At 42.3% G+C, this 18,395-nt stretch overlaps 1 protein-coding gene across 1 annotated transcript in view; it reads right to left on the reverse strand.

Moving 5' to 3' along the window:
* Positions 1 to 18,395, reverse strand: part of ADAMTS9 (ADAM metallopeptidase with thrombospondin type 1 motif 9) — a 357,735-nt gene that overhangs the window by 276,119 nt on the left and 63,221 nt on the right. The gene's annotated exons all lie outside the window — the stretch shown is intronic.

The following is an 18,395-nucleotide window of genomic DNA, read 5'->3' on the forward strand; positions in this document are numbered from 1 at the left end:
GGAAGGGGAACGTTTTCAGAGCAGTTAGGCAAAATAACACTGTTACTGACACCTGTGGTTGTCAAGCTGGCCATACATCATACAATTTTCTTAATTGATTGCTTTTAGATTTACCAGTTATTGTTATACCAGCCACAGGTGTCAATACCAATGTTATTTTACCTAATTTTTTTTTTTTTAAAGTCCGCAAACGTGCAACTATAACGAAAAACCCGTAAGTGTTCACAAAAAAAGTGCAAGTGCAAAACACCACACGAAAAAGTGCACTTAGGGGTGTGCTTTGTTCTACCCCCGAAGGGGTTGGACCACTACCCTGATCCCCCTGGGCACGAAGCTCCTGAGGGACAAGGTTCCCATTTGGTCCTCCTGGCCAAAAGGCCTGGTGGACCACCGTTCCTTGTGTCCAGCCGAAGCCGGACACCCAGTGTCAGGGGGCTCTCCCGAAGAGAAAACCCCCCAGGGACAGGGGAGGAAGGAACCAAAAGGCCACACATCCTCCCCCTAGACTTCAGGGCAGGCCCGAGGACCCACACCCTCCATCCTGTGAGAAAAACATACACATAAGTAAAGAAAAAGTGACAAAACGTGGGAGGTGTAATAAATTAAATAAATAGAAAATAAAAAAGTGGTCGTGCCAAATAGTGCACAGACCAGGCCCTGAGGCCTGCAATACTCCAAAAGTGCAATACTCCTAAAGCCGGCCATACATGGAGCAATTTGCTTTCCTGCAAGGGTTGCAAGAAAGAAAATCGCTCAGTTCCCTTATCAACATAGTCAGGGAGAACACAGTGATTTCTGCTAGCGACTATAATAGCAGAAATCGCACACAAAATCCAACAGGCTGGCTGTACCCAAGTTGATTGATCAACTTGGGTACATCCAGCCTGCCCATACATGGTTCAAATCTTGGCTGAACTGGCCAAGATTTGCACCATCTATGATCGACTTAAAACTGCCTCCTTCTCTTCCTAATAAGGCAGGCCATAAATTAACACAATTTCTTTCCTTCAACCGAGAGTTAAAGGAAAGAAAATTGCTTGATTCCACCATCAATACATTAAGTAATAATGGAAGAACCCCTCCTGTGGAGCTATTGTACTGTGACATCAGGAGGGCTTTCAGCCATCAGAATACAATGATCACTGCTTTACAATGATCAAATAAACAAAACCCTACAGGTTGGTTGTACTTAAATCAAACGATAGACTGACTTCACTACAACCAGCATGACCATACATGTATTGAATTTCAGACGTTTCCTGCTGAACCAGCCAAATTTCAATCCATCTATTGCTGGCTTAACCCCTATGCTTACTAACCTGTGTAAGACAGATGTATATTACCTATTTTCAGGCTACTCTGGTCCAGCCATGCGATCCCACTCCCCTGTGTCAGCTAGTGCTGTTGCAGGGGAGAGGAGGGTGTACCTATAGCAGATGGGGCCATTGAAACCTATGGGTGATATCCCCGCTGGCTGACACAGGGGAGATCACGTGACCAAACTGGATCATCCTGAAAATAGTAAGTATCAGTACAGTGGCTAAATGGTTAGCCCTTCTGCCTGGCAGCACTAGGGCTGTTGGTTTGAATCACAACCACGGTACCACCTGCCTGGAATTTTCATGTTCTCCCTGTACCTGCGTGGGTTTCCTCCCACATTCTAAAGACATGCTGGTAGGTTAATGGGATCCTGTCTAAATTGGCCCTAGTTTGTGTGTGTATGAATGTAAGTTATGGACCTTAGATTGTACCCTCCTTGAGGGTTAGGGACTGATGTGAATGTAAAATATATATATGTAAAGCACTGCACAAATTGATGATGCTATATAAGTACCTGTAATAATAATATATACATTTTGCTTTCAAAAGTTAGTTAGCATAGGCGTTAGAAAGTAAGAGGGGACAGTTTTAAGAGTAGTTAGGTTTATCCTGGAATTGCACTTTCAGGGATCTAAACATTTCTGACTTTATTAACTAGAGAAAGATATTTATTTAAACCAGAGTTTCCCTGAGTTGCAAAACCGGGTGGCACAGTGGCTTAGTGGTTAGCACATCTACCTTGCAGTAAATGGGTTATGGGTTTGATTCCCAAACATGGTGCCTCCTGCATGGAGTTTGCATGTTCTCCCTGTGCTTGTGTGGGTTTCCACTGGGTGCTCCAGTTTCCTCTCACACTCCAAAGACATTCTGTTAGGTTAATTGGATCCTGTCTAAATTGCCCCTAGTATGTGTATGTGAGTTAGGGACCTTAGATTGTACACTCCTTGAGGGTTAGGGACTGATGTGAATGTTCAATATATATATGTGTAAAGTGCTGTGTAAATTGACAGTGCTATATAAGTACCTAAAATAAATAAAATGTATGTCAAAGCTAAATAGGAAAAAAACATGCAGTACATCTCTGAAATACAGTACATGCATATTTTTATCCCCTAAAAACCTTACAAATATAAATAAATACCCAGTGACCTACCAGAAGTGCACTCAGTTCCTAAGGTCTGTTCTGGATTGACAGCACACAGCATGTTTGTGGATTAAGTGGTGTCAGCCCTGCCCAGCTTTCTTTTGCTAACCTTAAACTCTCCCCCTATCCTATTCTACACAACATAAACACAAGAGACGAGCTCGGGTTCAGCCCTGGGTTTGGCAGAACCCAGAAGGCAGCTGTCAGTGCCAAGCCAGTCAGTTTCAGGCAGGGGATTCCCCACCTGGCAGCTGTATGTACACTGCCATGACCAACAGGCATTTATTTAATTTACATTTACTTAACATATATAACAATACACTTTAAGTTTTATATTTAATAGACCAAAAGCGAGCAAGAAAAGTACATTTTAGGGTTACATCCACTTTTTATAGCACATCTTTATAAATAGGGCCACAATAGCATTTGTTCACTAATTCTATACGGAACGTTGATCAATTCCATAAGGACACAAAGGGAAGAAGTGACACGCTTTCCTTAAGAACATGCATTAAGACTACCGCCTAGATGGGAAAAGTATAATGGGCGCTGTTCCAAGGACTACTGATAGCAGTGCAGACAATAGATAATAAAAGACAAAAACGTTATCTAGTGGTATAAAAATAGAAGTAAAGAAAGAGGCATTATTCCTTCCAATGTGCTTGCACGTCCTCTGCCTTTCTTGAGACCTCCTTTGGGATAAAACAGGTTTTAATTAGTTGTAGCAAACAATGATAAGGAAGTCTCAGCTTTACGTTAATGAGTACATTAAACAGACACCTTATTGTTAAACAGTTAAATGTATAATAGGATCATCACACTCAGAGAAAGTGCATAGATGAAAAAAAAAGATATATTCTTTTGGGAACGTGACATGGATTCTTACTGTGGCTGACTTTTCCAAGACTATTTAAAGTTTTGCCCCTGGAAATTTCAAGGACCTTGATGCTGGAAAAATATTTTAATCTATGTATATATCTGTAACGACAGTATTCAGTATATAAATGTAATTTTTATTTCACCTTTTTATTTATATTTCTTTATTACAGGTACTTATATAGCGCCATCAATATACGCAGCGCTTTACACTTGTATTGTACATTCACATCAGTTCCTGCCCTCAAGGAGCTTGCAGTCTAAGGTCTCTAAATCGCATTCATACATACACATACTAGGGCCAATTTAGACAGGAGACAATTAACCTACCAGCATGTCTTTGGAGTGTGGGAGGAAACCACAATACCTGGAAGAAACCCACGCAGGCACCGGGAGAACATGCAAACTCCGGGCAGGTAGTGTTGTAGTTGTATGCCTTCATTTATATTATTTTCTAGATATACAGACTAAGCAGTCCAGTAATAATAATTATTATTATTATACAGTATTTATAAATAATGACAATAGGAGTTAATTCATACATATGGCTATACTGGCACCCTGCTGAAAAGCGTTCTGCAGTGGATCACTTTTCAGAGAGCGTTTGACAGGCTGTGAAGAGGCGATGTGTAGCTTCTTCATCGCCTGCTTTAACCCTCAAAATTCTGATCCTCTGAGCTGCACTTGAATGGGTTTCATTCAGCGGCGATATTGCCTGCTGAAAGCAACAATCCATTTAATTCTTGCTGCAGCCAAGAAGCAAAGCATCACAGCCATGGCATGAGTACAGCCCTGAGCAGCTGCATTTCTTAGTTTAGGTGAACAGTTCGGGGGAACTTAAAACCATGGCTCAACCGGCATGAGAATAGCCCTGATCCGCACATTTTTTAGTCTAGGTGGGCAGTGGGGGAACCGTGGTTCAATCGCCTACATTTACTGATTGCCCATGTGGGGTTGGACAAATCATATAAACACTGCCAGGGTGTATCTGTTATGCAGATGAAAATCATAATTTAAAGCTGAAGTTTAGGTATGGCAATTTTTACATAGTTAGATTGGTTCAGTTTGAATCAATGTACGTCTGGTGTGTCATACCCGGCCGATCCCCGTGGAAGCCAAAAATCACTCTAGTAGGCACCACTACTACAGTGATCACTCCTAGTATCTGGGTCCTACGGTTGGCCTGTTGCTTACTGAACGCAGTCACTTGGTCACCATGGGTGCCATTTAGAGAACATTTTGCATTTTCTTAATGAATGCAAAATATTTTCTGACTTGAAAAGGTGGGATCATGATGTCACTGCCCTGCCTCCCCATCTCATCCACTCAGAGAACACTTTGCATTCACTGTGAAAATGCAAAGTGTTCCTTGAATGGTGCCCTTGAATGGCACATGACTCTGAAGCTGGTGGAGATCACTGTAGTAGCAGTGCCTACTACAGCGATTTCCAGCTTCCAGGGGGATCCCACAGGTATGGCACACACATACTTACACTGGTCCAAGCTTTTCCATTGTAACTATGTAAAAATTGGCATACCTGGAGTTCATCTTTAAACTTTTTTTTCTCAAAAGACAGAATCCTAATTAACTGCAACTAAACACACACTTGTGGCACTTTGTTACCATCTGCTATCAATGACAGCTACATATTACTGTATAGCCTGTACCAAGAGGAGCCTACTGATTTGTTATATTTCTTCCATGATTGATAGTAAGTGATTTTTTAGAGCATGAAAGGGTAACTAGGAACAGGCATGGTCTAATTTTCCTTTTTTGTGAAGGTCCTCCTAAATACAGCAGTGCCTGCTCAGTCTCCTCACCCACCCCTGCCCAGGGGTGGACTGACCATTTGGAAACTTGGGTCAGTAGGGGGCCCCATGAGATGCCCCTGGTACCTTTTTCATAGGCTTTTTTGAGTTTGGGCAAGGACACAGTGGCCCAGTGATCCCCTATTGCCCGGGGGCCCCATGAGTTGTCAGTCCGCCCCTGCCCCTGCCATAACAATTCTTTCTTCCATAGGATTGCAGTGACATAAAAGGAAGGGAATAGTTCTCCCACAAACCGGCCATTGAGGTTACTTGCACTCAGGGCCCTATGTCTTCAGGGATGGATGACCAGAATGCAGGTCTTGGTACAGCGTTTAGCCCCATCAAGCCGCAGACTGCTATAGACTTTGACAGGCTTGATGCTGCACCCAATCCTCCTAGATGCACCAAAACACCAGGAGAGATGCACAGCTAGGGCTGTCTTAATGCATGGGCACCACTGGGCACTTCCCAGGGGCCCCAGGTGCATAGTGGCCTCGTGATAATCTTGTATTACATCATATGTGCCAACTGTCCTGGATTTGCAGGGAGAGGCACACTTTTTACCAAGCTGTCTAGAGATGGCCTGGGCAGAGTCTCCTGATCCCAGTATTGTGCCCTCCTGACTACCCCTACACTGTGCCCTTCTGTCCCCCCCCCCCCAATCTCTCTACTGTGCTCTTCGTTTTGATTAGTCTTTTATTTATGACATGTTTTCTTACTGTTTAAAATGAATTTTAATAAAAGTACTAATAGATATATGTTTAATTCTATCAACTGTTTATACTTTAATTCTTGAGAGTAGATAGGTGAAATGGGGCAGGCTGGTAGGGGTCCCAGTGTATCACTTTGCCCAGGGGCCCATGATGCTAATAAGACAGCCCTGTGCACAGCACCTAGATTCCCGTATGTGCAATGGAACTCAGGGTTTATATACCTTTTATTCAGTTTACAGTAGTAAGAACAAACCTTACTATACTATAGAACAAAGAATTACTATACTTTGATCATGCTGTGTTGCCCTACTGAACTTTTGTCCAAACACATGAACCATTTAGCCTCCCTTATATAATGTGTGGAGGGTCCCACTTGTCTACGAATGCCAGAATGACCTTTTGGAATACTGAACTACTATTTTTAGGTATGTTTTTCATTTTGAACTAATTAGGACTTGCCACAATTTCCTCCTCTCTCATTTCCGGGTTCGCTTCACTCCATTTCAGTCATAACTCTCTCAGATTCAAATGGGAATGAGCCTGCTAAAAATAAAAGAGCCGAAGACACAATCAGGCCACCTAGATGCAAACACGCTCGGGGACGAGATGAGGAAACAACACATGTGGGTTACATCAGGGAAATGATGACCCTAATGGCTCTGCGTGCTGTGACGTCAAGCAGAGATCTTAACGTCAGCAATTACAGCACCTCTGGAAAGCCATCATTGTCACCTGTTTTGGCTTGATCCTTCAAACATAAAATTCTAGCTTGAAAAGTCATTTTCAACTAATTTATAATCATTTTAAACTTAGATCTGTACAAAGCTCTAAAAAGAACACATTAACAGTTTTGTTAGCCAATATGCAAATAATGGATGACACCACATACTGGTCTTTCTATAAACAGCTGTGTCGGATGTCAAGAGATGTGGATACTAACCAGCCAAAATAGTAATATTTTGCATATACAATGAAGGAAATAAGTATTTGATCCCCTGCTGATTTTCAATGTTTGCCCACTCACAACAAAATGATCAGTCTAAAAATCGAATGGTAGGTGTATTGTAACACTGCGAGACAGAATAGCAACAAAAAATTCAAAAGAAATGCATGTCTAACAAATGATTATTATTATTATTATACAGTATTTATAAAGCGCCAATAGTTCGCTCAGCACTGTACATTACAAAGGGGGACAGAACATGTGACAGAACAATACCAATACAATGCAAAACATGAGGGGATCGAGGGCCCTGCTCTTTCTAGCTTACAATCTAGGAGGGAGGGGATGGTGACACAGGAGGAGATAGCTGTGGGGGATGGAGTGGTAGGAAGAGTGGAGGAGGTCGGCAGGTTAGCAGGGGGTGGGGTAGGCTTCCCTGAAGAGATGGGTTTTCAGGGTGCGCCTAAAGGAGAGGAGAGTAGGTGATAATCTGATGGGTTGGGGCAGGGAGTTCCAGAGGATGGGTGACACCCTGGAGAAGTCCTGGAGGCGGGCATGGGAGGAGGAGACCAGGGAACTATAGGGGAGAAGGAGGTCTGGTGAGGAGCGGAGTGTGCGTGCTGGGCGGTACTTGGATATTAGGTCGGTGATGTAGTTCGGGGCAGTATGGTGGACAGCTTTGTACGTCAGTGTTAGGATTTTGAATTTGATCTGTTGCGCAATCGGAAGCCAGTGGAGGGATTGGCAGAGGGGGGTGGCGGAAACGGAGCGGTTGGAAAGGTGAATGAGTCTGGCAGCCGTATTCAGGATCGCCAGCGGCGAGGCAGGCCAGTGAGGAGGGAGTTGCAGTAGTCGAGTCGTGATATGATGAGGGAGTGGATGAGCTGTTTAGTGGTTTCTGGGGTTAGGAATGGGTGTATTTTGGCGATGTTGTGGAGGTGGAGTCTGCATGAGTTTGTTAAAGATTGGACTTGGGGCTGGAAGGATAGGTTGGAGTCCAGAATGACACCAAGTACTCTGGCCTGCGGGACGGGTTTGATGGTGGCGTTGTTGGATGTGATGGAGAAGTCAATGGGGGGTGGTGTCCGGGCTGGGGGGAAGACAAAAAAGAAATGATGCACTGATTTGCATGTTCATGAAGGAAATAAGTATTTGATCCCCTTCACTAGTACTTGGTGGCAAATCCCTTGTTGGCAATCACAGAGGGCAGACGTTTCCTGTAGTTGGCCACCAGGTTTGCACACATCTCAGGAGATTTTTTGGCCCACTCCTGTTAGACTCCTGTTAGACATGCATTTCTTTTGAATTTTTGTTGCTATTCTGTCTCTCAGTATTACAATACACCTTCCATTCGATTTTTAGACTGATCATTTCTTTGTGAGTGGGCAAACATTCAAAATCAGCAGGGGATCAAATACTTATTTCCTTCACTGTACATAAATAAACACACAGGGGAACACAGTTCCGGCACCTCCAGTACTGAATGTATGTAACAGCAAGGGGTGCTGGGGTGTGCTGGAAGGTCTATTGATGCTTGCTGTTAGGGGATCTATTGTCACTGAAGGGGGTCTATTTTTACGTGGCAGTATATTGTTGCTGGGGGGTTTATTGTTGCTGGTGGGGGATCTATTGTTTCTGGGGGGTCAATTGTTGGTGGAAGAAATCTACTGTTAAGGGAGGGATCTATTGTTGCAGTCTGTTGGAGAGTCTATTGATACTGGCTGTTGGGAAATCTGTTGTTGCTGCTGGGGGTCTATTGTTGCTGGGCTGGTATTTTGTTGCAGGGGACCATTATTGCTGTGGGAATCTATTGTTGAGGGAGTCTATTGTTGCTGTGGGGGTCTATTGCTGCTGGCTGCAGGGGATTTATTTTTCTGCTTTTCTTGTTATCATTAACAAATTCCATGCAAATTACTTAGCACCACAAAATGATACAGTTGTGCTCAAAAGTTTGCATACCCTGGCAGGAATCAAGAAATGTTGGCATTGATATTGAAAATGTAACTGATTGTGCCAAAAAACCTTTTTATTGTTATTTACGAATATTGATCATATGAAGTCATTTCTTTTCACATAGTTGTTTTCAAATCATAATGATAACAGAAATCACCAGAAATGGCCCTGATCAAAAGTTTACATACCCTGGAATGTTTGGCCTTGGTACAGACAAGGTGAGACGCAGAGGTTAAAATGGCAATTAAAAGTTAATTTCCCACATTGAGGCTTTTTAAATTGTAATTAGTGTTTGTTTATAAATAGTCAATGCTTTGCCATGGGGAGCAGAAAAGAACTGTCAAAAGACCTGCTTAACAAGGTAATGGAACTTTGTAAAGATGGAAAAGGACATACAAAGATATCCAAAGAACGCCATGTGTTTGTTAAATGTAAACAAATTTTTACAAGAAAATCCCCAAAAGCAAAATTTTTAAGTAAGTTTACAATTCTGTGTTGGGCCGCATTCATAGCTGTCTTGGGCCACATGCTGCCCTCTGGCCTCAGGTTGGACACCCCTGCTCTAGGGATTTTATCAAGGACACCCTGAAACCCAGCATTTACATCCAATCTATATTTGCCCACATGCGTATTCTATACATGTGCATGCATCCATATATTCCTATTCTCTATCCCTTCAACATCTCAAGTAGCCATCCTTGGCCTTGCACAGTTATTAACACTGCAGGAATTTTTGATTGGCAGGTCAGATAGTTCCTCTAATCTTACATTATGAGAGACATAACATATGGGGGTTTGATTGGAGTGGCCCCTTAAAGAGTCTAAAGGGATGGTATTCCTTGCCTGGGGGGCTCTGCTGGGGCACGTGACTGGAGTGATGAGGTTCCTTTGGTGTCTGGGTGGAGAACCCTGGCAAATAGCCCCTTCATCACCTTCTTCCATGTCCATCTCCAGGACTTTTCTATCTTCTGGAACTCCCTACCCCATTCCTATTATACTCTGACTGCCTTTAAGAAGTCCCACCTAAAAACTGTACTTTTAATTCCTCAGATCATCCCCACACAGGTATTAAGTTTTGTATCACTTGCCCCTCAATGTAAACTCCAATGAGCAGGGCCATTCTAATGATGTCTTAAATTGTAATGTAACAGTACTTTCTACCTTTCTTCTATAAAGTGCTGTACAAACTACTGGTACTATATAAATCCTGTATATTAATAAAAATAATAATAGTGCAGTAAAAGAGAGTGCGCTAGCGGACACGTAACTTTGAAGACTGTTGTTGTTCACGTGCATGAGATCTAAGCTGTCACCAAGTACACCTAAAAAAGGGGAGGAATAGATTTAAAGTGGGAAAAAAAGATATATTCTCTTTAACCACTTCTTGACCGTGCTATAGCTATAGTCCTCCAGTTCAGGGAGGGCGCCATATAATGTCCTCCCAGATCACGCCCCCCCCCCCTAGCGGCACACACCTGGTCCTTTGGACACAGCTGATCACATGACATGGTAAAAGGACAATCACAGCTGTCTTTTACCACGTGATCAGTTGTGTCCAATTACAGCTGATCACCATGTAAATACACTTGCCGGTTATCGGCAGTACTTTCCTTACGCTGTCACAGCATAAGGAAAGTACTGCCGATAACCGGCAACTGTCAAAGGAGACATCTGCACTGATAATCAGTGCCCTGATTATCAGTTCAGCCCCAAAAGTGCCCAACAGTGCTGCCCATCAGTGCTCAGCAGTGCTGTCCATCAGTGTCCAACAGTGCTGCCCATCTGTGCCCAACAGTGCTGCCAATCTGTGCTCGTTAGTGCCGAAAGTCAGTGCCACCTATCAGTGCCCATCATTGCCACCTATCAGTGGCCATCAGTGTCGCATATCAGTGCCTTTTCATCAATTCCCACCAGTTCCGCCTCATCAGTGCAGCCTATCAGTAACCATCAGTGCGGTCCAGGGGCGGACTGACAACTCATGGGGCCCCCGGACAATAGGGGATCATGGGGCCCCTGTGTCCTTGCTCAAACTCAAAAAAGCCTATGAAAAAGGTACCAGGGGCATCTCATGGGGCTCCCTTCTGACCCCAGGCCCTCGGGCAGTGCCCGAGTTTCCAAATGGTCAGTCCGCCCCTGGTGCGGTCTCATCAGTGCCCATCAGTGCTGCCTATCAGTGTAACCTCATCAACGCACATCAGTGAAGGAGAAAAATTACCTGTTTGCAAAAAAATAGAAACAAAGCAAAACTTTTTTTCCAAACTTTTCGGTCTTTTTTCATTTATAGTGCAAAAAATAAAAACCCAGCGGAGAACAAATACACCCAAAAAAAAGCTCTATTTGTGTGAAAAAAAACGATTAACAAAATTTCATATGGGTACAGTGTTGCATGACCACGCAATTGTCATTCAAAGAGCGACAGCACTGAGAGCTGAAAATTGGCCCGGGGCAGGAAGGGGGTAAAAGTGCACAGTAGGCAAGTGGTTAAATCTGTTTGGGCCCCTTGCCAGTGACGGCATCTTCTGCTGGTCTTCACCTGTTTTCATTGGCTAGCGTGGGATGACGTCCCTCCTGTGCATGCGCAAGAGTCAGTCATCCCGACACACAGAGACCGGGCTAACAATGTAAGCTGAGCTGCACATGTGCAGCTCGGTTTACATGCTAGAGAAGTCAGTAAGGAGTCAGGTATTGTAGGTGCGTCTTTTTGAAGAAGAGACAATGCATTGTCCCTTCTGCAATGTAGAGACTGCCTGCTTGTGGCAGCTGAACTTTAGTTCTGCTTTAACTCCTTCAAGCCATTGTTGACTAAGATCACATCACATTTGGCCATTTAAAAGACCTCTGTGCTTCAATTGCCAGGCCGACAAACCTGGCTCAGCAACTACAAAGGACCCCATCCTTCCTGTAAGTTTATTTTACAAAAACCTGATAATTGGGAGCACCTACTGATGAGACTCTAAGGTAGACAGAGTCAGAAGTATCATGTCTCAGTCTGACCTACACGTTCAGGGGCTACTGGGGCAGTTTTCCCTTATTATAGTATACCTAAAGTAAAAACTTTTTTTTTTCATTTTGGAAAGAGTAAGGGAGGATTATAACCTGTCAGCTTTGCCATCTACCTATGTCCCATCGGGGAGATTTCCCTTTACTTCCTGTCCCATAACCAAAACAGGCAATGAGAGGAAATCCCTTCAAAGTGATGGAGTCCATGGTTGTCATCAGTCACCAGAATGAATGAATAACAAAATCAGTATACCCACAAATTACTATCTAAATGATATAAAATTAAATAAACACCCTAGACGCACAAAAAGTCACAGTTTCTCCTCAAAAAGTCCAAAGTCAAAAGAACCTCCTCAGCGTCTCTGAATCTTCAAAATGTCTTATTTCTACTTGATCCATCTGCAAAATTAACTCTTTAGTATCCACGTGTACCTCAAAAGAACAAAAACTACATATAGTGCATTATCCTCAAAAATAAAATTTAAAGCAAAAATACACCTCTCGATGTGTATTTGTGTTCAAAATTGTATAAAAATCACCCAGTGTCCATTTTAATGTGGCTGAATTGAATACTCAAGAGTATTTTGCTTTAAATTTTATTTTTACACTACTAAACAACTCGTTCACTCCAAGTCCAATCACTGGCAAACTCATGCAGGCTCCACCTCCACAACATCTCCAAAATACGTACGTTCCTAACCCCAGGCAGTACTAAACAACTCATTCACTCCCTTATTATCTCACGACTCGACTACTGCAACTCCCTTTCCACCGGCCTACCTCATCACAGACTATCCCCGCTTCAGTCTATCCTGAACTCAGCGGCCAGACTCATCCAACTTACCAACCGCTCTGCTTCTGCCACCCCCCTCTGTCATTCCCTCCACTGGCTCCCAATTGCCCAGCGCATTAAATTCAAACTACTAACACAGACATACAAAGCCATTCACAACGCTTCCCCAAACTACCTCACCGACCTGATACCCAAATACCACCCTACCCGTAATCTTCGCTGCCCACAAGACCTCCTACTTTCTAGCTCCCTGGTCTCCACCTCCCACGCCCGACTGCAGGACTTCTCCAGGACTTCCCTTATCCTCTGGAACTCACTACCCCAATCCATCAGACTGTCACCTACCCTCCTCACCTTTAGGCGCACCCTGAAAACCCACCTCTTCAGGGAAGCCTACCCCGCCCTCACCTAACAGCCAATCTCTTCCACTCCTCCTACCACTCCATCCCCCACAGCCACTTCCTCCTGTACCACTATCCCCTCCCTCCTAGATTGTAAGCTCGAAAGAGCAGGGCCCTTGACCCCCTTGTGTTTTGTTTTGTTACTGTATTGTCTCATGTACTGTCCCCCACTATAATGTACAGCGCTGAGCAAACCTTTTAGCGCCATATAAATACTGTATAATAATAATAATAATAATAATAATTTTTGAGGATAATGCACTATATGTAGTTTTTGTTCTTTTGAGGTACATGTGGATACTAAAGAGTTAATTTTGGAGATGGATCAATTGGTAATATGATATTTTGAAGATTCACAGACACTGAGGAGGTTTTTTTTTACTTTAGTCACCAGAATTAGTTGTCCAATTTGAAAGATTTCCCCTCTATTCCTCTTCTGGTGACAAAACTCGAAATTCTGGGTTCTTCTTCCACTTTCACTCTCAGTCATAAATGAAAACAAGGCAAACAGAGTGAATCTCCGTAACGGGGCACAGACAACAGTATAAAACCAACAGATGTTCTAATCTTTCTCCACTTCTCTATTCTATCCAAAACCAAAAAAAAAGGTTTGCCCTCAGTTATACTTCAAAGTTACACCAGGGAACAAAATGGAAACAAAGTATAAATGTCAGCATGAAAAAATGGGCATGGAGACCAGATCCAAGTGTAAAATGTGTTGACAAAATAGGCTAAAATAAGGAATATTTTAAAATAACGCAAACCTATGATTTCCATTCATTATAATTAGGCCCCTATAAATTGTACAGTTCTATTAGGAAAACAATGCTATAGCATCCAATAACCCATTTTTCCAATGTGAAGCTTAGATAACGGAACAAAGCACGGGTATATAAAATGTGCTGCTTGCTGTGTATACTACATGTCAAGATGTGTTCTTGTGCCCATAAGCAAAACAAGTGACCACATAATATAACATAGCGTGATCCCAAGGTCTCATGTGACTGCGCCAAGTAGCTCCTGAGCTAAAAGTTAAAAGTTAATTATTGCACAACAATGTAAAATCTATTTGCTGCTTACAACTTAACCCCGCACATTCATGACAAATCTGCAGCTCGTGCTAAATCGATGCTGAGAAGAGGCAGCAGGGTGTTAAAGAGTTAATTATTAACTCTAGAAAGATCAGCAAATATTACTAATGAGATCATAAAAAATAAAGTAGCATCAAAAGTACAAAAACAAATTAAAAAATAAAGAAAACCACTGAACACTGGGGAATAGAGAATACGTTGTCTATGTCCCAGTTAGTACTAGAATTAATGGCCATCAGTTCTGGACAGTGTAATGAAATGCAAAACAATACTGGATGACAAGGATGAATGAACTTTGCCTTTTTTTAGTGTTCTGTTTTCCATTCTTTTAGGCCTAAGTGTTGGCTGATGATGATGAAAGTTCACACGTACCATTACAGCTCTTGATTTTGTACTCTTCCTACCACTCCATCCCCCACAGCTATCTCCTCCTGTGCCACCATCCCCTCCCTCCTAGATTGTAAGCTCGAAAGAGCAGGGCCCTCAATCCCCTCATGTTTTGCATTGTATTGGTATTGTTCTGTCACGTGTTCTGTCCCCCTTTGTAATGTACAGCGCTGAGCGAACCATTGGCGCCTTATAAATACTGTATAATAATAATAATACATCAACTAACTGCTGTAGATTGAGAGTTGATAGCAACAATAGGCATGTCAAAGGAGCAATTTGATTGCTACAATGTATGTTCACTTTGGGAATATATCTAAAATGGGGAGTCCAACTCTTACGTACTAAGCAGTGTTTCTAAACCTGGGGCTGAGTGTTTCTTCCTGAGGTTGCAATGAGCAATGATGGATTGAATTCCCACTCAAACTGACCACCAATGCAAGACAGTTTTCCACTAACCACCCATGTAGGTGGTCACTTCTAAATTGAGTACTAATGTTAGGGGACACCACAATTTTGACCTTTCTTTTCTTCAGTTATTCTTCGGGTATATTATTTACCATAATTTCATGGACGGTTGGCAAGAATATTCTCTTCCCTGGGTATCGCTAGGTACTCCACAAGACAGGAATTCTTTTATTAAATATGTTTTTCAATGTATTCATCATGGTAAAGTATCATCAGCTGTAGGAATAATCCTTTTTAGCAGATTTTCCCAAGCACCTGGAAATTATTCCAAAGGCACCTTCAAGGGTAAAAGTGTTGAAAAAGGATGTTCTAAGGCAGAGGTCCCCAACCCCCGGACCGCTTTCTGGTGGCAGTCCGTGGCTGCGCGGAGAGCGGTAGGTGGTGGGCCGTTGAGGAGCACACCATCAGCAACTAAATAAATTACTTTTGTGCCAAAATAAATATTAAAGTTCAATGTACCCTGTACTCATTTTACCAGTGCTCATCTCTGCCCCCACAACCTTTTCTCAGCAATGCTTATTTCCACACCCACAGACCGAAAAGAAGAAAAAGCCAGTTGCTAGCCTTGCCAGTTGCAAGCAAGATGGTGGACAAGCGAGCAGGCTTGCTAGCTGATGAGTAAATAGGTGGGAGGGGGGGCAGGTAATTAACATGTGGACACTGCACACTCCCCCTTAAGAGGTCTAGAACCCGCAAGTGCTAGCCACAGCCACAGCACAAAGGAAAGCATCACCTCCAGCAACGATGTGAGTGCTGTTACTTACTTGTCTGGACCCCCCCTTTTGCCTGGGGGTGGCGCCGCTCACCTGTAAAATGCCACCCAAAGCAAACACTTTGTTTGCCTTCCAGTAAATATGCCCCTGCCCAAGACCTAAACATTATTTGCAAGGGTTCTTGCTACTTCATCATGGACTGCAGTTAGAATAAAGAGCAACAGTGAAATTCTGCCTGAAACTGGGCAAATATGCCACAGAGAAGTTTGACATGATTCAGCAAGCTTACGGCCATGCTGCAATGAATATTTCAAGGTGTTTTGAGAGACACACACGCTTCAAGAGTGGAAGAATATCACTGGAAGACGGCGAGAGATCAGGAAGACCTTCAACGAGCTCAACCCTCAAAAATGCCCTCTTCCTAAAGTTGAAGATCCAGCTCAAAAGTCGCTGTTTTGAAAATATTGCGGAGATCCGGCTATTTGCCCAGTTTCATGCAGAATTTCACGTTTGCTCTTTGTTCAACTTGCTGTCCATGATGAAATAGCAGATCTGGAAATGCACGTGGTCAGAGTAGCACCAGTTGCACAGCTCCCGATGTACACAGGACGATGTCTTTTGGCACACTGATTTATGAAGGTAGGTGCTCCCTGTGACTGTGCGTGCAGCCTTGTGCTGCCATCTGTTGGCGTGATGCAAAACTAGTGTCAAAAATTTTTGATACCTGCTCATATCCTTTAAATATATTATTTATTCATCAAATTAATGGATGGAAGGAAAGTCAAAAGGCACCACATCCCAGTAAAAAGTCAAAATCGGACACGGCCGATGACAGATCTGAGTACCAGCCCCCGTTGCCGGTACCATGTGACCTGCTGTGACCAATCACAGCAGGTCACATGACAGTTGTATACAATGGATGGCTTCATTCATGCCATCCATTGTATACTAGTGTCTAGCTGTGAATGGTCACAGTGATCACATGCACATGTCATGTGATTAGCTGTGGCCAAATCACAGCTAAGTACAAAAAAAACAAAAAAAAACAAAAACCCTGAATGAATCGATGTCATTCAGGTAAGTGCTTGCTTATAGCAAAGTAATTCTTTGCTATAAGCAAATTGTGTAAAAAAAAAAAGAATGAATTGTGTAAAAAAAAAAAAAAATACTGATCACTTCCCCAAAAGTAGTAAAAAAAAGAAAAAAAATGTAATAAAAAATTTAAAATAATAAAACAATTTAAAAAAAAAATATATATATATATATATTTTTTTTTCATTCTGTCACAAGTAAGTGTCCCTGATCACCGCCATGCCAGTTATATGATGACGCTGTACTGCACTGGTGACAGTATGTAAAAAAAAAAATAGTGAAAATAATTTTTTTAATTTTTTCATTTTCCGAAAAATTATGACAAAAAAAATACAACTTAAAAAAACTTGCCATGCCTCTTTATGAAGTAGGTCAGACTGTCTAGTTTGCAAAAAGGGGTCATTTGGGGGATATCTGTACTGTTCTGACATTCTTGGACCTCAAGAAATTGGATTGGCTGTCAGTACTTCAGGATTGATCAATATTCAGATATATCCCATAGTTTGTGAACTCTATAACTTTCCTACAAACTAAAAAATACATCCTAATTTGGGTTATTTTCACCAAAGACATGTAGCAGAATACATCTCGGCCTAAATTTATGAAGAACAATTATTTATTTGCAAACTTTTATAACAGAACCAAAGAAAAACGTGTGTTTTTTTCAAAATTTTCGGTCTTTTTTTTGTTAATTTAGATAAAAATAAAAACCCCGGCAGTGATTAAATACCACCAAAAGAAAGCTGTAGTTGTGTGATGAAAACGCTAAAATTTTAGTTTGGGTACAATGTTGTATGACCGCGCAATTGTCATTCAAAGTGTGAGAGCGCTGAAACCTGAAAAATGGCCTGGGCAGGAAGGGGTAAACTGCCTGGTATGGAAATGGTTAAACCAGCACATTTTTTGTATTTATATAATAAATATTTTACTCTTATTGTTCCCATTTTTTGAATGCTTGAATAAAATGTATGCTTTAAATATACTGTATTCATCAATGGCCACAAAGGATATAAATCCACTTTGTGTATGCCAAATCCCTTTACAAATTCAGATACAGTCTTGTAAAATTAGGAGTGACATCATCTTTGTTCTGTAGAGTTTGTGCAAAGGGAAGAGCTGTAGGAGCGGTCCAGCAGCTCCACCCATTATAGGCTGCCTGCAGAAAACTGCAGGATGGGGCGGAGACAAGACCAGTCAACCCGGAACAAAGAGCAAGAGCAGCAGTGAGCAGTCTCTATTACAGCAAGCTCCTACACAGAGGCAAAGTCTCACACTGGATTACTGCACAGATCTGGAAGAAGTACACAAAGCGCGCCTGCATCAGATAATTTTCTACCCAGGTTAGTCAATTTGTAAATCAGCTTTTTGGCACTTGCAGAGCCAACAACGGCTCTAATTTTGTCCAACTCAACAGAAAATAGACAAAATTCAAACCGTCTTTGGCCGACCATAAACCTAGCATATAAGGCAAGTGAAAAGTGCGCTAGGCATTATCCATACATACAAAATAAGAACAGATTCTGACAATTGCAAATATTGTAAACCTTTTTATAACCTGTAACCAAAGCCACACATTAGGACCAGTGATGAGCTGTCACATGACAGTTGGAAAAAGAAGGGAAAACAATGACAGAGGCACAAGATGCCTAAGTCAAGCGGGTCCAAAAGAAGTCAAACTGTGGCTTGTAATAA

This window comes from Staurois parvus, unplaced genomic scaffold (genome assembly GCF_062004578.1).
Source record: "Staurois parvus isolate SC_StPar_1 unplaced genomic scaffold, SC_StPar_1.0 ptg000162l, whole genome shotgun sequence".
NCBI lineage: Eukaryota > Metazoa > Chordata > Amphibia > Anura > Ranidae > Staurois > Staurois parvus.